This window comes from Ceratotherium simum, chromosome 22 (assembly GCF_057802395.1).
Source record: "Ceratotherium simum simum isolate JZ-2026a chromosome 22, ASM5780239v1, whole genome shotgun sequence".
Lineage (NCBI taxonomy): Eukaryota > Metazoa > Chordata > Mammalia > Perissodactyla > Rhinocerotidae > Ceratotherium > Ceratotherium simum.
The window spans coordinates 23,551,318-23,573,281 of record NC_141921.1 but is presented as its reverse complement, the minus strand read 5'-3'; the positions used below and the strand labels follow the sequence as shown (position 1 = coordinate 23,573,281).

General features: G+C 47.8%; 1 protein-coding gene across 1 annotated transcript in view; it reads right to left on the bottom strand.

Moving 5' to 3' along the window:
• The window catches only part of DLGAP3 (DLG associated protein 3), a 56,659-nt gene extending 43,846 nt beyond the window's left edge, over nucleotides 1–12,813 (bottom strand). Inside the window, exon 1 of the mRNA XM_087446337.1 lies at nucleotides 12,650–12,813. The gene's annotated coding sequence lies outside the window, so the exon portion shown is untranslated. The remainder of the gene's footprint in view (nucleotides 1–12,649) is intronic.
• Between the last annotated feature and the right edge of the window lie 9,151 nt (nucleotides 12,814–21,964).

The window sequence follows — 21,964 nt, the reverse complement described above, 5'->3', positions numbered from 1 at the left end:
CAAGCACAGGGCTGGGCCCCACAGGGCCCCATGGAGCTGCTTGGTTAGCTGACTACCAGGTTCACATTGTAGCACCTCTCACCCCTCAGCTCTGCCTGATCCTGCCCCAGCTTCCAGGGTACCCTATCCTCTGCTCTCCTCTCTGGATTTCTGGGCTTAGCAAGAGCCAGGACCACAGTGGGAGAGAGCATGGGCAGCACAGACTGTGAGATCCCTCCATATACAAGGCCTGTATATGGCCCTTGATACAGTTTAGGTATCTTCTCTTCCTAGAAACCTTCACTAACAGTGCCCTCCCCACTAATCGCAGGCCACAGCAGTTGCTACCTCCTCTTGGGTACAATACTTCAACACAGTAGGGTAAATATTTGTTTGCAGGCTGTGAGCTCCTTGGAAACCAGGATTCATCTGATCTGTCTCTGCATGGACAAGATCTGGCATACAGTAGGTGCTCAACAAGTTCTGGGTCAGTGATTGAGCCATCAAGAAGTAGTACCCCTCAGCTGGGACACAGGGAGAGAGGGAGAAACAGGAGAAGGCAGGAGGAAAATAACTCCCTGTAGCGGGACTAGAAGTCCCCAGCAGGCAGAGCTGGTCCAGTGTGATGTGGGTTTCCTGAAGAACTGGGAGTGTCCTGTCCAGGGAGGCATATAAGTAGAGGTGGGAGGGCCACTTTGGAGGATGGTATAGGATGGATTCAAGCACTGAACACATTTCAGACCAGACAACCTCTGGTGCCTTTCAACTCTGAAGTCTAAGGCTAAGCTCTCTGAATGCCTACAACTGAACAGGCATTGTGTTAAATGCTTTAGATGCACCTCTTCGTGTCCTCCTCGCAACTATGCCTTGCAATAGGTAGCATTATTACTTCCATTTTACAGATGAGGAAATTGAGGTTTAGACATGTAAAGAAAATTGCCCAAGGTCACACAGGTGGTGGAAGAGGGATTTGAATCTGGGTCTGAGTCCAGGCCCGACACTCTCAACCACTAGGAGACCAAGCCTCGGCAGGTCTAAAGCAGCATGTTCTCTGACTAAACTGGTCTGATGAGGCCAGCAGGTGGACCCCCAGTGTGCCCTGACTCATCACTCAGCCTCAGGAAACCTCCACCCCTGCCATCCCTCCCTCACATATGGGCACACATGTTCCCAAGACTGCTTCTTCACAATGTAACACATGTATTCATCCAGAGGCAGATCACACAGCCATGCAGTCATCCAACACAATTCACAGGGCATTTGTCCTCACATATATTGTTCATCATCACATAACGTGCACAGATACACACAAACTTGTTCCCACAAGGGTTCACGCACGTGCATTTTCATCCAATGGACATTGATGCTTGCACACACAGAAGCTGCACCGATACAAAACCTTACATACAAGTCCACATGTTTATCCCCATACAACAGACATACATGTTCACTTCACCTCACTTAGGCACCCACATCTTCTCAATACTCCAAATCCTCCGCCAACAAGAACTTTATCCATTGTTCCCAGATCCAATACTAGGCCCAGGTGAGCAATGATGCTCCCTCCCTCTGGGGTTGTCCAGGCAGCCCTGAGAGGGGGAGAAGTCTCAGCCTGCCTGTGATGGATGGAATTAATCTACTGAGCTGGAGAAACTAAATAATTAAATCCCTAATCACCCCCCAAGCCAGCCCAGGCCAATATAGCTGAGGGAGGGAGGGGGCGCTGAGGCCCAGACCAATATCCTGGAGAGGGGGAGGGGTTTGGGAAGAGAGGCACAGACAGAACCCTCTAGGAGCGTTCTCTGGGAGGAGCTCTGGCAGGCAGACAGAAAGACAGACAGACATGGTTCTCCAGTGCCCCAGGCTCTCCCTTTCCACAAGGAAATGGAGCAGCTTCGGAAGACAGCCCACCACCATCCACTAATACAGGATGAGATGAAGGGTACGGTCCTCCTCCTACCCTCCCCAGAGCCCTTCCTGCCCCTCCATGGGGTGCATCCCGTGAGCATATGGGGATGGCAGACAGGACACTCAAAGTACCCAGGAACGTGGCCGTCAATGAGGTCTGCCCAAACTGGAAATGACGCAGGATCAGGCGGGCCCTGGCCCAGCCCTGCCCCACTCAGAACAGGCCCTTCCCCAGCCTGGCATAGACGGCAGGGAAGGACCCTCCACATAGGTGCACCTGCTTCCCACAGGAAGTGGATCCAGCACGTGGCTAATAAGCTGAGGATGGGGCAGAGGCCTGGGCAGGGGGGCTCAGGGAATCAGCCTGGGAACAGGCCCCAGTCTGATTGGCTGAAAAGTGGGTCATTTTCCTTTTGAAAAATAGTGAGAAAATGGAGAAGTAGGTCGGGCTCTCATCCCCTCACACCCAGGCACCATCCCCGACTTGCAGGTGGGGAAAGAAGGAGAGATCTGCTCTTGCCAAAGCCCCACTTTCCCCAGAACCCCGCTGGGGCCCCCAGCACGGGAGGCCAAGGTCATCATCACTCAGGACACCCAAGGGCACACACACTGAGGCCAGGACTGGAGCACAAGCCCCGCCCTGCCCTGGGCACCTGGAGTGCGAGGAGCTAGGGCCCAGCCAGGCTGGAGGGGTGGCAGCTCCAGTACACAGGCCCCTGAGGAGCCCCTTCCTATCCCCACGTCTGTCATGATGCCTCCTCTCCTCTCTTCTCCTCCCTTTCCTCATCGTCCACGTGGGCAGAGTCGTTGCCATGACACCGCGGGCAGGTGGGCGGCTCTGGCGGCTGTTTCAGCCCAACCCCCAAGCTCAGAGCCCAGGTGGGAGGGGATCGACTGCAGCGCCCCCGCCCCTAGTCCAGATGAGCAAGGAGATTGGCAGAAGCCCCCCATACACCCCGGAACCTGCAAGGGGCTCTAGCACTGGCCTCTTGGGAACCAGGCAACCCAGGCGCAGGCTTGGATGTCTGGGGGAGGAACTCTCAAAGAGGATTTCAGGCCTTAATGCCCCGCCACCCATACCAGAGGTCAGGAGGCGGCACCAGGTGGGGCTGACCCACAACTCCCACTTCCTCCCCCTTTTCTCACCAGCCCCCCTCCCAGATGTCCCCACATAGTATTGTCTCAGTCCTTTCACCCTAGCAGGCAATTGGTCCTGCCTGAGGTCTAACCTCAGTTCCTCATTCTGCAACACAAGCTCAAGTCTCCATGCTCTCTTGAGAGAGAGGAAAACAGCCAAAGTTGCAACTCTCAGAGAGATTCCTTCCCTACCACCAAACCCCTGGCCTGTCCTCTAGATATTGTCTCCCCTTTCCCTGGGTGTCCCCCATACCTGAATTCACATCACCGCCTAGGGGGACCACTCACTCCTAAGCCCATATTTGGCCAAGGCATCCACCCCACAGGAGAGAAGAGGGAAAAAGGTGGAGGCTAGATGCTGTCTGAGGATGCCACCCTGCATCCCACCACGTCTGGCCTCAGGAAGACTGGGCCAGGTCTGAGCTCACCGGCTCTGAGCACTCCTCTCAGGGTCTACATGCCTCTCTCTGCATGTCTCTAAGTTTCTGTGGCTCTGACTTCCTTAGACCCTTCCCACTGTTCAGGACCCTGCTCCCTACCCCTGTTCCCTAAGGCAAGAGCCCAGTATCACTGACCAAATGGAACCAGAGGGACCCCTGCATGGCAGCCCTCTGCAGCCTAGCTGGCAGGGGTAGGTGTACGTGGGGTGGTGGTGGCAAGATCCAAAGGAAAGGAGAATGGCAGCCAGGGTTAGCTGGTGGGTGTCCAGCTTGTCATGGGGTGTTCATGACATACATACCACATATACACATAAAGACACTTTTACTGTCTTCCTTAACCTTCCGCTACTGACTAAGACAGTAGATCTGACTGGCTAAAATATATATGTGTGCACCTGTGTGTGTGTGTGAGCATGCATTTGCGCATTGTATCTCCTTTCTCCACCTCCACTGCCAGTGTTGTACACCAGGCCACCCTCATCCTAAGTTCTCACCAAAGCTATTACAACAGGTTCCTCACTGGTCTCCCTGCCTCGCATCTTGACCCAGCTCGATCTATTCTCCTCACTAGCTGCCAGTGTGATCTATCTAAAACTGTTTATTCACCAATATGTATTGAGGGCCGACTCTGAGCCAGGCACCACTCTGGACACAGTGGGTGCAGCAGTGAATAAGACAGACGAAGCTCCCATTCTCATGAAGTTTATATTCTGGTGGAAAAAGAGAGATGATAAACAATTACACGAAATAATGGAGGTGGTAAGTGCGGAAATTAAAAAAAAGTGGGGTGAGGGGCTAGAACGGCAAGGGGCTATTTAAGATAGACTGTGGGGGAGGCCTCTCCAAAAAAAGTGACTTTTGAGCAAAGACTTGAATAAAGTGAGGGAGCAAGTCACGTGGGTGTCTGGGGGAAGAGCATTTCAGGGTGAAGGAAAAGCTAGTACCACAGCCTCGAGGTGAGACTGTGCTCAGCTTCTTTGGGGAATTGAAAGGAAGCCCTTGTAGGGGTGGCACCTGGGATCAGGGAGGTCACTGGAAGCTATTTTACACATAGCACTTATGTCAGTCAGGCCCCACTAAGCACTTGGGATTTAACTCTGAGGGAGATGGAAAGCCATTGGCAAGGCATGACCTCACCTTAGTCCGGCTGCTTTTGGGGGGAGAATCTAAGCAGTAGGGCCTGGCAAAGGTGGAAGTAGGGAGACCAGCGGGGACAATCCTGTCACTGAAACACCTTTTCCTACAGTTGCCCACGTGCCAAACACCTGTTCAACCTTCAAGCCTCAGCTCAAAGGCTTCCTCTCCTATGGATCCTTTACCAAACTCCTCCCTTCCCCACTCCAGAACTGACCAACCCCGTGATAGGTCCCCACTGCCCCCACGTATGTCCTCCTACCTTCCTTAATACTCTCCTCACTTGGTCCCAGGGCTTTTACTTTCTCTAGATTGTAAGTTACTGAGGTCAAGGACCATCCACAGTGTCTAGCACAGTTCGTGGCACATCACAGGCATAAAATAAACATTGGTTGAATGAATGGAGGCATTGGGTGAAGCACATGTGATGGAAAAGGGACTATTTGCTGGCTGTTGTTAACCTGGGTGAGTGAGGTGCACCTGTATGTGGTCACGAGTTGCAAACAGGCCAGTATTAGCATATGCCCACATATTTCTGCATACTCTGTTCATATGTATATGTGTGTTAGCATGTGTGTACAAGGTGACAAATCCCTATGTTGGTATATACATCCCTGTAGATTTGTTCATGTATGTACACTTTAGAAAGTGTGTTTGTGTTGAGATATACACATTAAGGCACAGACAAGTAATGTTCACATGTACACATACACACGTCTTGCCACATGCCCTGCACGTGTGAGGCTTATGCACACACTTGGACTTCCCTAATATCCCTGCCTCTTTCACTCACTAAGCCCAACTTGTTCTGCTCGATTCTTGAAACCTCTGGAATAATGTTAACATTCAAGCTCCCATACTCTTTCCCCACATATACCCCTGAGCACCATAGCATCTGAGCAGCTTTGGGCTCGGCTTCCTTACTCAGCTGTCCCCAAGGCCTGTATAGGGTCCTCCTCTCCAAACTCCCTTCATATGGATGGTGGTGAGGAACAGCTGGGTCCCTGTGACATGAGAATTTGAGAGATCTCAAGGAGCCTGCTTTCTGGAGAAGAGCCACAGGCATCAGGGTGGATCAAGTTCAAGCTTGTGGGAAAACAACTTTTGGACAGCCCCAATGTTCAGTCAGAATCTCTCTCTCTCTCTCTCATTCTTTCTCTCTGTCACATTTATTCACATATATGACCCAATTTATGTACATATATTTGTATGCTGTTAAGTCATGTGTGCATACATGTGACCCCACATATATGCTCACATACATGCTCACACTTATATACATGCATCATTGGGTGAACACTTCACACATACACACACACGGGTTTAGTTATGTATGTGTCCACACATATACAAACTCATAAATGTGCTTTTACACAGTCACACAGCATACTCACATATATGTATGTACATATACACAGTCATACACCCACTCACAGGCAGAAACACACATGCATGTGCACTGGACTCACAGAGATATCCAGCCCCTCCTCTGGCTTCTATCCTGTGCACAAAGCCAGGAGTTCATATTCTCTCCAAGTGACATCTCAAGTTTGCGTTTGCTCTTTCCTCTTGCCAATCTCACACTTCTCCATTTGGAAAGTTGTTCCTATTATCATTAGGATATGCCCCATTCCTGGACTCACCCCATTTGCATCCCCTCTAAGAAAAAAAAAAAGTCATTCTAAGAAAGGGCTCTGTTATCCCCTTGTCCCATGCCTGGAGTAACCAATATTTCCTCAAACAACGCATATTTCCCCACCCCTTATTTATACATAACTCTTTAATTCTAAAAGGGGAAACGAAGAGAAAATATCAAGGCCAGAGTTCTTCCTCCCAATACTTCTAGGTATGGCCCACCGATCTCAAACCCCAAAATAGTTATTGGGGCAGAGGAAGGAAGAGTAAGAAAATTATCTCTGGGCCCTAAAACCTTCTAGGATGCCTCTCTTCTTCCCTAGAGGGCAGCTTCACGATGTTCAGTGAACCCCTCTCATCCCAGCCTAAGGACCCTGCCAAGTAGAGGGTAGACCTGGAGGCTTAAAAATGTAAAAGGGGTGACCTAGGCTCAAGATAACAAAAGAAGCAAGTATTTAAAAAACAAGAGCTGGATAGGGAGCAGGGAGGCAAGCTGAAGATGCCTCACAGCAGGAAAGCAGCTGCTGGAACACTGGATCATGAACAGCAGGACTCTCCAAGGGGCCAAGGAGAAGGGGGTGGACATCCAGCATTCCGTGTGGAGGTAGAGGGGTGACTGCTTCAGGCAGTAGCAGCAGCTCCAAAGTAAAGTCTTATCAAAGCTGTTATGTAACCAAGGGAGCTGAGTGGAGCACAAACACCTCCCCTCCCCAAACAGGCACCCACACCCACACCCACTACCTCCCAGCACCCACAGCATAGGAAAACTCAGCTCCTCCCAAGCAGCTAGAGAAGAGAGGAATCATCTTGATGAGTTACATCAAAAACATGATGGGTGAGGGGCTCCTTATTAACTAGAAGTCACATCTGGGAAGGGGTGAACTGATTCAGTTTGGGGTCCCTAGATACCTCCCCCTTTTCTTGAACTCCCTGCCCCACCCAATTTTTGCCCAGCATCATCTGGAAACCCTCTCCTTCTTCTCCCCTCAGGAAGGATCCCATTTGAATATTTGATTGTGCTCTTGGGGATGGGAGGTGAAGCTGCCATCAACCCCTCCTGCCTGTTGTTCCCCCACAGTCTCATCTGCATGTCCTGACATTTGGCTCCCATCTCCCTGGGATGACAAGGGAAGGGACCTGGAGAACTAACTCCTTGCTCTATTCCCTTCAGAGTTACAAAGACAGAGCATAAGAACCCAGAAAATTGAGATGACCCTGACCCTAGGTTAGTGTGGAAAAGATTTCCAAGGGAGCTGAGGATTGAAACCCAGACCCTACCCCCCAATTTAAATATTTCTTCTCCCCCAGATCTTCCTCTTTTCCCATTGCCCTCTCTCTAGTAGCCTCCTCCTTCTCTGCTCCACGGCATTGAACAATCCCCCCACTCCACTTAAATCCTTGGCTTGTAAATCTTCCTCCCCAACAAAAGTCTCTCCCAAATGATGCTCTGAGCTGTGGTTAGGGTAAGCAGAGAATCAGACAGGATTGCAGAATATTTCACTGTCCTCTGACAGAAATTCCAAAGTATGGTGGGCAGAGGGATGAGGGCAGATTGATTGGTGGTCAATCAAATTATCCTGAACTTCTTAGCTGTATCCACACCAGGTCTAACCAGCAAAACCTAGCTTTCCTAATTGAGAACCGCCATGAGCCTGAACTTCTGGGACCCAGTAGGAGAAAAGCTGGTGCAAGTACCCCTAATCTTGTTGCACTAAAAACTATCATGAGAAGATAGCTCACATCCACAATAACATTCTCCATCGTACCCCACACTACCAGTAGGGTGGTTTTGGAAAGGGGAGGGGGAATTGAAACAGGGAAAGAGGAGTTCCTTTCCCAAATATCACTAATACCTATGAGGCCTAAAGCCAGAGGGAGGACCCCCAAATCTATCTTTCCATCCAGGGACTCTGTCCTTGGAAAATGGGTCATCTGGGAGAATTTTTTCTGGCGAGCCCTCAGCACTGCCCAGCCGCCTTTCCATCATCGGGCCCCAACACAGCTCCATTCAGGACCCGGGACAGTTCCAAAGGAGCAAATCCCCGCAGAGTCCCATTCAGCACTCGGGACAGCTCCCAGGGACTCCGGCCGTTGCCAGAAACCCCGCCTCCCAGAAAGGAACAGGCTTACCCCACCACACACCCTCATTAGAGCAGAAGCCCCTCGCCCCTGCCCCTCCTACACTCGCTCCCATCCGCCAGGGGAACCTGGTACCCCTCCCTTTCCTCTATGTCCAAAGAGAAAAAAGAAACCCAGACAGGAGGCCTCCCTGAGGGAGCCTAGAGAGAAGACCCCACCCACCTCCATTCAGTCCTGAGCCTCTCAACGCCACTCACAGCTGGTTCTAAAAACCACTTTCTTTCTTAACCAGCATCCCCAAAATAAAAGAAATACTCACGTTGGGGCTCCCAGCCCTGTAGGCAGATGTGGTAGGGGGAGGCAGAGAGAGGTAGCTCCCCACACCCTGCTCTGAGCCCCCTTTCTGAAGGAGCCAGCTCCCATCTGGACTGGGGGGAGGAGAGACATGTGGAAGCACTGAGTGTGGGGAGGGGAGAAAAGAGGGGAGGAGGCAGGAGCGGGGGACTGCGGGGTGGGGGTGTCAGGATGGGGGCGAGGGAATCCTTTTTAATTTCATTCTCTCCCCATGTCTACATCAGCCCTGCAGGCTCAGCTCTAATATTTACACACAGGAAGAGGAGAGGATGAGAAAGAATAGAGAGTTAGGGGGGCAGGGGATACCTGAGCTCAAGGGGCACAGAGTCCAGGGCCTTCAGGAGCTGGAAGCTTGGGGCCCCCACACCATACCCAGCCCTCTCTCATTCTGAGCTCTTGACTGGAAGGAAGAAGGAACTCTGGGACCATTCTGTCCCTTTGTTAACAAGACACTTTGAAGCTGCATCAGAAAAAGATCAGATCCCCACCCACATACCTGGACACCCCCACAAACCCAGATTTCTTGGGTGCCTTATGTGCAGACGGTAGAGGCAGTATCATGTACAAGCATGTTCTGATGCTTGGAAGCATGTTTGCATGTGGTCTGCATGTAAAAGCACACGAACATATCATCTAGCATGTACAGATTTATACAAGTATGTTCTGAGTGTATTCACATGTAACAGTCCATGCAATCATATGCAAACTTATATAATCATATGTGCAAATCAGCCCCCAAGTGACATCCTCCCCTCAGTTACAACCCCAAGGACATGGCCACCCACCTCCCCAGACTCCTTTATTCACAGGCCCCTCCCTCACAGCCTCACTTTTTCTTTCTGTGACATGGGGAGAAGGGCTGGTGGGAAGGCAGGCTGCATTTGAGCCCAGGGACTTGACAAGTTATTAGCAACCATGAGCTGGCAGCTCGTTACCATAACGATGATGCCACCGCCTCACCCCAGCTCAAACCCAGACTCCCCAGACGGCAGGAGGCCCGCTGAGCCAGCAGCCTTCAGACTGGAGGGGGTGGGGTAGGTAAAGAGGGAATCAAGACATAATGCTTGTATGGTGGAGGGTACGCAGCTGTTCTTCCAACCCCCACTGAGAGACAGAGCTTTGAACCCACCAAGTGGGAATGAAATCAGACCCTGGAAAGGTTTCCTGACCACAGCGATGGTAAGACACTGGAAGTGGTCTGTAGAAGCCCCTCTAGACAAAAGCTGCTGTTGTCATTTGCTCCCTTCATCCCCTCGCTCCAAGAACCTCTTCAACTGATCTTAGCAGATTAAGAGAAAAACCAACCAAATAGTAGGCTTTTCTCTGAATTTCAGTCTTCCCATCTGTAAAATGGGGACAATTATCTTTATCATTTACCCTAGGCTCCTGGAATGTTTAATTAGAAAGGGTTTAAGGGTAACTACAGACTCTTCCAAAATCAGACAAGCCCCAGAAGTTTCTCTACCCAACAGGAACCCACAGAGTAAAGAACTGTCAGGCCAGCTAGAGGGAAAATGCATCAGAAACCGGGTAGGATGAAGGAAAATGGAGCTCAGCCAGCTCAAGCCCAACATCAGCTGGAGGGAGATGATGTGAGGTGCCAGGCAGCAGCTGAAAGCAGGCACTGTCACAGAAGAGAGTCTGGGAGTCTGGCCTGCAGCAGCTTCAGTGCCTCACCAGCAGGAATCAAGACAAGCCCATGGCCTACCTCAGTGATTGGTATGGCTAGGAATCCCCATCCCCAGGAAGATCTGTAGCTTCCTCTCTTTGGAAAGGGGTCCCAAGTTGAAGGATCTACAGCCTTAGGCTTATTGAGTCTTTGATCCTTCTCCCCAGATTCCCTCTGGTCAGCTCTGATGGCATTGGGGGGGGGGCAGGAATGGAAAGCAACATGGAGGGTTGGAAAGTTCCTTGGCTAAGACTAGCCAGGAACCCACAAGTTTGCTGTGTGACCTTGGGCAAGTCCCCTCCCTTCTCTGGACTTCAGTGTCCTCACTTGACAATTAAGAGTTTGGATCAAGTCAATTCTAAGTTTCCTCCCCTGGCCATCATTCTACAGCTACACACAAGCTCGCTCCTTGGAAGTGAGCCCCCTGGCATAGAATGCAGTGGGCACTGCCTGCCAGATCAGTGGGGCACTGGGGGTGGGGGATGCGGGGGTTGTATCTGATGCTGTTCATCCTATGTTCGTGTTCCTTTTAGAAACACCTGCCACCCTAGCCCTCCCGCTCCCTTTTTAGACCCTGATTCACTGCCAACTCACGAAGCCTCTCCCTCCCCTCCCTCCTCTCTTCTCCCCCTCTCTCCCTTTTAGGCCTTGGCAGCTGGGTGCAAAAGTAGCCCCAGCACTCAGGCAATGCTAGGTGGAGGTGGAGATCAGTGCCCCCAGGGTCAGAGAGAGGACACCAGGGGGTATCCCTCTCTAACCTCAGCCCAGCCCAGCTCTGCGGGTCACCAAAAGACCTGGGTTGGAGTCTTTCTGTACCAGTGACTAGCAGTGTGGGATTATGGGAAATGCAATTCACCTCTCGAGCCTCAACATCCTCATCTGTAAATTGGCATTATATTAAGTTGAACTACACGAAATTGCTATTTTTGTAGGTAAAAAACAAAAAGTTGAATATTGGCAATTTCATATGGCTTAACCTAGCTTGCCTGTTTCCCGGGGCCTTTGCGGAGATAAGAAGAAAGAGTTGAGAGGGGAGCATTTTTCAAAAGCCCTAAACTGATAAAAGGGCATATTATTATCATTATTACTACTTCAAAGAGCTTTAGCACAGACCCTCCTAGAGCCAGTGGGCTGAACCAATGACCCAGAACTTGGAAATTGAGGGCTTGGAAGTCTGGGAGACAACCACCTGCTCTGATGACTAAGAACCGGGCAGAAGCTTCCACCTGGCCTCCTCAGCTCCAGGCTCTAAAGGGCCTTTGGTGAAACATTATTGGGATGACACAAGTTCCCAGGCCCCAAGAAGAAGCACACATACTCCAGCTCACCCCAGGCCCCACCACCACCAGGGGCCCCAGCATGCAGCAAGGACACAACCAGCAGCATCACAGAGGGTACCCCCTGAGGTGGGTGAAGGTGGGGACCAAGGTGGGGAGTGCAGCATGGCTCTTGCCTGAGTCAGGGGTGAGGAGTCCCTGGGGAGGGGGATGAGCTGACCTCTAAAAAGTCTGATCTCCCTCTCCCACGCCCCCCACCCCCCAGGAATCCCTGGGGGGAGGGGGGACAAAGCCCAGGTGTGGGTGATTCAGAGTGAACCCTGCTCAGATACATTCTCACACAGCCAACACACACACACAGGCCACAGATACCTGAACCCACTCACAGAGACACAGTCACACCGGCACACACACACATCCCTTCACATACACACTCACAGAGACATACACAGGCACACACGGTGACAACACACACACTCATTCACACACATGTCCACAGACACATACACAGTAACACCCTCCACACTCACACTGCATACACCCAGTGACACGCACCGAGTCACTGCACACACTCACTGGCACACACAACCACCCACAGACCTACACGGTGACACACTCTCATCACAGACACACAGTGACACGCACTCACACTTACACACCTGCAGAGGAAACTTCTCTCCGGATCTCCCCAACACCACCACTTCCCCCCACAACCCAGCTGGCTACTCCCTCCCAGACCCAAGCCTCCAGCCGGGCCAGAGCTGGGCCAGGGCTGGCCGGCCCCGGCGGCTCTGGCCGGAGAGCCGGTCCTCGCTCCGCGTGGTCCCCTCGCCGGTCCCTGGGGTCAGGCCCGCGGGCCGTCAGGCCGGGGCGGGGGCGGCAAAGGAGGCCCAGCCTCCCCCCTCCCGGGGCCGGGAGCCGAGGCCGCCGGAGCCCGGGGCGTGGGCGGCGCCGGGGCCGCAGCCAGGCCGAGGCTGGGGGGCGCTGCAGAGGGCGCGGCGAGCGCGGCCCCGTCCCCACCCCTCCCCGCGGCTTACCTGGCCCGGCTCGGGCTCCGGCCGGGTTACATGGTGCCGGCGGCCCGGGCTGGGGGCGCTGCGGCGGCGGGCGGGCGGGCAGGGACGGGGCCCGGCACTGCGGAGCCCCCGGCGGAGGGGCCGCGCCGGCTGCGGAGCCCCGAGCGAGCGCCGAGCGGCAGCGGGCGCGGGAGCGGGAGGCGGCCAAGCCACGGAGGCTGGATTTCCCGGGGACCAGGAAGGGGAGGCGGGGGGATCCCGCCCGCGCGCTCCGCCCCCGCCCCCGCCCCCGCGCAGGGCCGCCGAGCCCGGAGCCCGCGAGAGGGAGGGGGAGACCGAGCTCCCCGCCCCCGCACCGGACCCGGGAGGGCCGAGGTCGCAGCCGGCGGGCGGCCGCCGGGGTCTCGGAGGAGCGCCCGCCTCGTTGAGCGACAGCGCTGGGGAGGCCCACCCCGGGGGTGGGAATAAGCTCCCCCTCCCCGGGACCACTGGGTCAGTGTCAGCCGGGGACCCAGGAACAGACACACAGTGTCACGGCCACGCACAGCCGACCTAGGCACAGGGACCCGAGCCCAGAAGCAGGCGGTTGGGGAGACAGTCACACAGTCTCACAGACACGGTCTCGCGCCCCACCGAGACACAGTCACATCCTGAATGTCACGCACGGCCCCCCAGGCACATCCCCTAAGGAGACTCTCCTTTGGGTTTTGCGGGTCAGCTACCCGACTTCAGCTCCTGCCCTCGGTTCAAGGAGCCCCGTTCCTCTGCCCCAGCCCCGGCCGAGGTGGGGCGCTGTGTCCTGCCTCAGAGCCACCGACCGGCGTTCCCCACCCACAGTCCGCACAGCCGAGGCATCCCCAGTGTGGAGGGAGAACCCCGCTATACCTGCCGACTTTGCTGGGGCCCCCACCCATGCCCACTGTGCCCGCCCACCTCTAGGCCCTGAGCCAGGGGTTGTGCCATGGCGGGGGCGGGGAGGGGGGGTGAGGGAAAGGGGACTGTCCGAAGCCCAGCCAGAGGCTGCAGAGCCAGGACACAGGCTGCAGGAGCCAGGAGAGGCGGAGGAGAGCTGACTGCAGCAGTCCCTTGGCTTGAATCCGTCTTGGCGCCCAGAACGATGCTGTAATGGGGGGGAGGGGGCCGCACTGGGGAAGCCGCAGCGGGAGGGGCTGAAGATGTAGGGGAGGGGCTGGTCTGGATTCTGATTTCCCAGGGTGGGTGTGAGGGAACACTGCCTCAGGCGCTGAAAGTTGGGATGGAGAGTAGTACGCATCCTCAAAGCGCTCTTGCCCTCTTTCCTGCTCCACATTTTCTGGTCTTGAAAGCTTTGAGGTAGTGAGGTGTGGGTTCAGGCGGCTTGGGAGACCGACTGTCCACCTCTTTAGGAACGGACCTTGCAGTAGTTCTGATTAAACGCCCACCCAACAATTCCCTTCTTCCTATACTCCTTTGGGGCCACTGGCTCTCCTCCTTGTGTAAAGAGGAAACCGAGGCACAGAAAGAGAAGTCACAGGCCCAAAATGGTTAGAACTGGGAGCCAAGCCCTTTCCTCTTTCCCCAGGGAGATGTTTCAAGATGCCACAGTACATAGATGACATAAAGGGGGTTGGAGAACCCTTTCCCCAGGAAACCTAGAAGTCTGGTGGCAGACTGGCAGGCTGGTCACCTATCCTGCTGCCTGTAAGACCGATTCAGTCTACACTTGTCAATCATGAGCCAAGGTTGCAGACCATTCCCAGCCCAGGGATCAGCCAAGAGCAGATATCAGAGAAAATAAGATTGAAAGTTGGTCCTAGGAACCTGCTTTGGGACTGGAAGAGGCATTTCACTTTCCATGAAGCATAAGAACAGCCATCATGTAGGATGCTAAAAGGCACCACCATGTTTTCTCAGTTCTAAGATGTACATTTTGTGTTAACTGAAATTGGAAAGCATTTTACAATGGATAGGGACGTTTAATATGGTTTTCTACTTTTTCTTAAAGCTGCTATCAAAGAGATGATGTGTTTTAGAATTGAGAACATAGTGTAGTTTTCATTTGTTCATTCAACAACCATTTATTGATTGTACCTGGCACCTTGCTAGCCTCTTGATTAAAGATTAATCAGATAGGCTTAGCTTAGACAGTGTTCTCTCACATCCATCCAGTATATATAAGGGAGACGGAGATGTAAACCAACAATTACTATCAGGGTCAGCTTCATGGGAGTGTGAGCTGTACAGTCACACAAAGCCCCACACTCAAAAGGGCCCCACTCTTGGTTTAATGCTGTGCTGTCACCATCTTGAGAGTCTTAATAATTTTTGAACAAGGGGCTCTGCACTCCACAAATTATGGTTGTTCTATTAGGAATTCCATGCCTTAATAGAAATAGGCACAAAATACTTCTAGAGTCTAAGGACAACAGCCAGCTCTGCTTAGATGAAGAGCGGCAGTCAAAGAAGTAAAGAAGCATCAAGGAGGCATTTGAGTAGAATCTCAAAGATCGGGAGAGAGAATTACAGGTAGAGAGCCACACATGTACAAAGACGGAAACTCATCAAAATGTCAATCAAGCAGTGTGGCAGACTAGGTGCTTGGTTGATCCTCTGCTGAAAAAGTGATAAATGATAGAAAAAGTGATAAATGATAAAAAATAATAAATAAAATATTTTATAAAATCTTAAATGCATCAATGAGCTGGCAAGAAAATAAGAATCACTGCAGCCAAGATGTAAGAGAAGGCAGAACCAGAGAAGTAAGCAAGGCACTGAAGCCAACTTTAGCCTTGGGGGCCATGATACATTGGTTGCAAAAACTATACCAATTCCCCACCTCTCCCTGAATCCATGTCCTTTGCCCTGTGACTTTGCAACTCCCTGCATCAAGAGATGGACTCTATTTTCCTTGAATCTGGGTGGACTTGTAACTTGCTTTGGCCAATAGAATGTGGAAGAAGTCATGATGTGTCAGTTCTAAGCCTAAGTTTTAAGAGGTTTGCATACTTCTACTCTTTCTCTGGGTCTCCTGCCTCCATTGTGAGAACAAGCCTGGAATAGCCTGCTGGAGGACGAGAGACAGGGTGCAAGAGAGCCATGCTATTCCAGCCAAGACCATCATAGAACAGCAGACACCCAAACATGTGAGAGAGCCCGGCCAAGAGCAACATAGATATCTACCTGACCGCGGCTAGCTGCCGATACTTCAGTGAGACCAACTGAATGAGAAGAACTATTGAGCTAATTTGAGGACTCTTAAGCAATAATAAATGCTTATTAATTTAAGCCACTGAGTTTTGGAATGGTGTGTTATGCCACAATATTGTGGCAATAAATCACTGATACAGAGATATTTGCTAACAGATAAAATTGAACTTCAGTTTTCATGACCTCTCAGGGCATGTGGAAAAGAAGATAAACTGCAAGGTCTACCCAAGTTTGGCAAATACTCCCCTGCATAAACTTAGAACCCCAAAGGGCTCTGCTCTAATGTACAAGGGAACTAGAAAAAACTCACCCCATTCCCACAAGCAGGAAATTGCCAGGAAAACTACCTGTTTTAAGCCTTGGCAATAGCAATGAGTGTAGGGAGAAAGAATCATCTCCTGAGAATCCATAACTACAACTTAGACCTCACACCACATGCAATCAAATTCACTCTACCTAGGTGATCTGAAAAACCTCAAACAAAGAATTTAGTATAAAATGGTCCCAGACTGGTAGTACCCCAGGTGCCTGGCAGAAGCAAATGTAAATCTTTGTTAGAGGAACTCACCTTTATCTCAGGCCTCAAATAATTTCCACAGATAAAGTTCCAAATAAAATGAACAGCACACAGTCAAATATCACTAAACACACAAGAAAACATGACACCAAGAACAAGAACCAGCAAAAACAACAAACGGCTGAAATGCCTCTGCAAAGAACTCAACTACTGGACTTATGAGACACAGAATGTAAAATAACTATGTTTAATATATTTAGGGAAATAAAATAATCCTGTTGCTTCTGGCTTATCTTCCTTGTCTTATTGTACTAGCCAGGTCCTAGAGTACAATGTTAGATAGAAGTGGTGATGGTGGGTATGTTTGTCTTGTTTATAACTTTAGTGCTCTGACATTTTTTCTTAAGGATGATATTTATTGCAGGATTTTTAGAGACCTCTCTTGCTCAGGTAAGGGAAGTTCCATTTTATTTCTAATTTCCTAAGAGTTTTAATCAAAAGTATGTTGAATTTTATCAAGGGCTTTCTGCATCATTTCACATGATCATATGGTTTTTTTCCTTTAATCTGTTAATGTGATCATTTACATTTAGAGATTTTCCTAATGTTAAATTTTACTTGCCTGAGATAAACCCAACTTTCTCGAGGAGCTTTATGACACATTTTACATATATCATTGGATTTGACCTGCTAATATTTTGTTTTGGATTTTTGCTCTATATTAATAAACAAAATGAGCCTAATATTTTCCTATCTTTGTTGTCTAGGACTTGGTATCTAAGTTATTCTAGCTTCGTAAAATGAGTTGGGCGAGTGTCATTTCTTTTTCTTTCTCTGAAAAAGTTTGTATGATTGGAAAGATCTGATATTCGTAAGCTTGTTGAAACACATCTGTAAAACCATCTGGAACTGGTATTTTCTTTATGGGAAGTTTTTTCTTTTGTTTTACTATAGCTTCTGTTTCTTTAACAGGACTATTTAAGGACTATTTCAGGCTTTCTATTTCTTTTTGAGTCAGTTCTAATAAGTTATATTTTTCTAAGAATCTGTCTATTTGTCTAAGTTTTCAAATGTATTGCCATAAAGTTGTTGATAAAATTCTTATTATCCTTTGAATCTCTGCTTCCTCTGTAATTGTGCCCCTCTTTATAATATTTCTTTGTGCCTTCTTTTTCCTGATTCTCATTGCCAGAGATTTGTTCATATTGTAGTCATTGTAAAGAATCAGTTTCTTAGCATCATTGATCTTCTCTATTGTATCTTTTCTAATTTCTTGATTTCTGCTCTTACTTTTATTATCTACTTCCTTCTACTTTCTTTAGATTTACCTATTCTTTAACTTACTGCTTAAATTAGAAACTTAGTTTCTTAATTTTCAGCTTTTCTTCTTTTTTTTTTCCAGTTTTGTTTTTTGGTTTTGGGGGGTTTTTTTGCTGGGAAAGATTCGCTCTGAGATAACGTCTGTTACCTATCTGCCTTTCTTTTTTTTTCTCCCCAAAGTCCCAGTATATAGTTGTATATTCTAGTTGTAAGTCCTTCTGTTTCTTCGATGTGAGCCGCCACCACAGCATGGCTACTGACAGACAAGTGGTGTTGTGGTTCCATGCCCAGGAACCAAACCCAGGCCACCAAAGAGGAGCACGCCAAACTTTAACCAGTAGACCATCAGGGCTGGCTCTAGCTTTTCTTCTTTTTTAATATAAATATGTAAGGCTATAAATTATCCTTGATGAACTATTTTCACTGCATCTTACATGTTTTCATTATCATTCAGTTCGGTGCATTTTAAAATTTCCATTATGATTTCTTCTTTGGCCTATGAATTATTTCAAAATGTGTTTTTCATTTCCAAATAGCATTTAGTGTGTATTTTTGTTATGAACTTCTAACTTAATTGCATTATGATCAAAGAACCTTGCCTGTATGATACTTATTCTTTGAAATTTATTGAAACTTGCTCTGTGACTAGCATGTAACCAATGTTTGTAAATGTTACATGTGTGCTTGTGGTTGTCAGTCTCCAAAGTGGCCCCCAATTATTCTCATCTCAATTTGTGGTCTTTGGTAGTCCCCACCTGCATGGAATAATAGGGCTGATATGTAGAACCAATAGAATGTTGCATAAATGACAGTATGTGACATATGAGGCTGTCATAAAACACATTGCAGCTTCCATCTTGCTGTCTGAGGTTGCTCACTCTGAGGGAAGCCAGCTGCTGTGTCACAAAAAACTCAAGAAACCCCATGAGAAGACTTCATGGGGAAGAACTGAGGTTTCCTTCCAACCACCAGCACCAACTTACTAGTTATGTGGGTCAACCAATTTGAAAGCAGATCCTCCAGCTCCAGTCAAGCCATAAGGTGACTGCAGCCACTGACAACATCTCTGTGAATCTCATGAGAAATATTGAACTAAAACCACCCAGCCAAGCTGCTCTGGAATTCCTGACCCACAGACACTGAGAGATTTAAAAAATGCTTATTTTTGTTTTACACTACTGAGTTTGTACAGCAATACATAAATAAAACAGTTCTGGAGAATATTTTGTACTCTCTAATTGTAGGAAGCAGAATTATGTATATGTCAAGCCTCTGTTCAATTTTACTGTTCATATCTTCAATATAGTTAGTGGATTTTTTTGTGTGTGTGTGTGAGGAGATCAGCCCTGTGCTAACATCTGCCAATCCTCCTCTTTTTTTGCTGAGGAAGACTGGCCCTGGGCTAACATCCGTGCCCATCTTCCTCCACTTTATATGGGACGCTGCCACAGCATGGCTTGCCAAGCAGTGCGTCAGTGCACCCGGGATCCGAATCGGTGAATGCCAGGCTGCCGCAGCAGACCCCGCACACTTAACTGCTTGCGCCACCAGGCCGGCCCCTAGTTAGTGGATTTTTATCTGCTTGACTTATCAATAATTTAAGAAGATGTGTTGAAATCTCCCATTGTGATGGTGGATTTGTCTATTTCATATCTATTGTAGCCCTATCAAATTTTCTTTATATATTTTAAGACACTTTGCTAGGTGCAAAGTAGGATGTTAGGATTAAAGAGGAAAAATAAAACCGTCATTATTTTCAGATGACATAATTGCTTACCTTGAAAATAGAAAAGAATCCAAAGACAAATTATTAGATGTAATTGTATTTAGCAAGTGTCTGGATAGAAGATCAATATACGAAAGTCACTAGCATGGTTTTACATTAGCACATGTATAATTAGCACACAATACATTACATTGCAATGTTTTTACATAAGCACACAATAATAAACATGTAACTTGTAAAAGTACATCATTTACAATAGCTACAATGATGTTAGATATTTAATAATAAACCTCATAAAAGATGCAGAAAAGTATAAATATTTACTGAACGTCATTAAAAACGACTTAATCAATGGAGAGATATTTCACATCCATGGATAAAAAAATTATAATTTTATAATGATGTCAGTTCTTCCCATATTGATCCCCAGACTCAATGCAATTTCAATAAAAAACTATGTAATTTGATAAGCTGATTCTAAAATCAATATAAGAAAGTAAAGAACCAAGAATGATTAAGACACATTTTTTCAACTTTTTATCATGAAAAACTTCAAACACACACAAAAATATAAAAGAGAGAATAACACCTCCCCGTGTATCTATTACTGAAATTCAAGTATTATAAATTTCTGGCCAATTTTGTTTAATCTGTATCTTCCACTCCCCTTCTCTTTGTATTATTTTGAAGCAAGTCCTAGACATAATATTTTATTAATAAATATTTTAGTCTGTATCTCTAAAATACCAGAACTTTTTTGTTAAACATAATTATAATATGATCACATCTAAAAAATTTAACAATAATCCCTTAATAGCATCAAATATCTAGTGAAATGGCCAATCAAATTTCTCTGTTCTTCTCATACATTGTAATTGATTGATATCACTTAAGTCTTTTTTTAATCTATAGATTCCCTCCCTCTATTTTTTTTCAGTGAATTTATTTGTTGAAGAAACAAGATTGTCTATCTTGAGAATTTCCTATACTGTGGATTTTTTGCCTGCAGAGATATTTATCATATTTCTGTATATCCCATATTTTCTGCAAATTGGTAAGTAGATCTAGAGTTTTGATTAGATGCAGGTTCAATTTTTGGGTAATAATTCTTCATAAGTAGTGTATATTTCCATCAATAGAAATATCATATCTGGTAATCTCTCTTTTTATGATGTGTCTTTCTTATGCATTATAGGTTGTAAAATGGTGGTACACCAATTATATAATTCCCTCCTCAATTATTAGCTGGAACACTTCCATAAAGAGAAACTGCTCTCCTCAACTATTTTATTACTCTAATGTATAGTTCATGCAGGAAAAGCAAGAAAACACTTGATGTGTTCCCTTTAGTTTTCACTTGGAAAAACAATGAGTGGGACAAAAATGAACCTTGACATCAAAATGTAGGAAGCTTGACTACAAAAAACCAATTCAAAATGGATTGTAGACCTAAATGTGAACAGTAAAATATTAAAGCTTCTGGAAAAAAATAGAGGAGTATATTTTTATGACCTAGAAGTGGGCAAATATTTCTTAAGCAGGATGCAAAAAGTGCTAACAATATAAGAAAATATTGACAAGAGGATTCCGGGAAGATGATGGAGTAAGAAGCACCAAGAATTTGTCTCCTCACAACAATTGCACTGGCAGAATCTGTCCGATGTAACTGTTTTGGAACTCTGGAGTCTATTGAAGGCTTGTAACTTCCAGGGGAAGGTTTGGACAGTAAATTGCTGTTAATTTTGGTCACTTTCAGCTCTTAGCACAGTAGCATTTGCCCATCCCTCACCCCTAGCCATGTGGCAGGCAGCTGTGCACATGTTCCTGGAGCAACTTACAGAAGCCAGGGTACTAAAAGGACCCTGTTCTACATATATCAGAGATCTATTCTTTGATCACTGAAAGCTGTTTCTAATAACAGAAGTGTAGACAAAGTGGAGGTGGCCATTGTTGTTGGACCTCCTCCCTTTGCTGCAAGACCCTCCCCCTCCAGCTAAAGTGACTTCCAGAGGATATAAGGGGCTAAAGCCTTTTTTTATCCCTTCTTTTTTTTTCCCCCCCTTTTTGGGAACCAGACATTAAAGATTGAGATATTCAAAAGCAACTACATATACAGAAGAAATTAGAGTGTCATTGTGCATGCCCAGGAAAAGGCACAGGCTCAGAAAACACTTGAGAAAACCTTAAGTTTGCACCCCAGATGGATGCTTGGCACAGAACCAGCCTAGAAGAATTTGTTTTAAAAAAAAATAAAAAACAGCAAACCCTGGAGATAGGGGGAAAAAATCTGATTTCCAGAGTTAACACATTATTAGATACAAATGTCCAGTTTTAAACAAAAAAATCACAAAGCATACAAAGAAACAGAAAAGTGTGGCACATTCAAAGGAAAATAATAAACCAACAGAAACTGTCCCTGAAAAAGACCTAACGGTGGATCTACTAGACAAAGACTTTAAAACTACTGTCTTAAAGATACTCAAAGAACTAAAGGAAGATATGGAGAAAGTCAAGAAAACAATATGTGAACACAATGGAAAGATCAATAAAGAGATAGAAAACCTAAAAACATATTTTGGAGATGAAA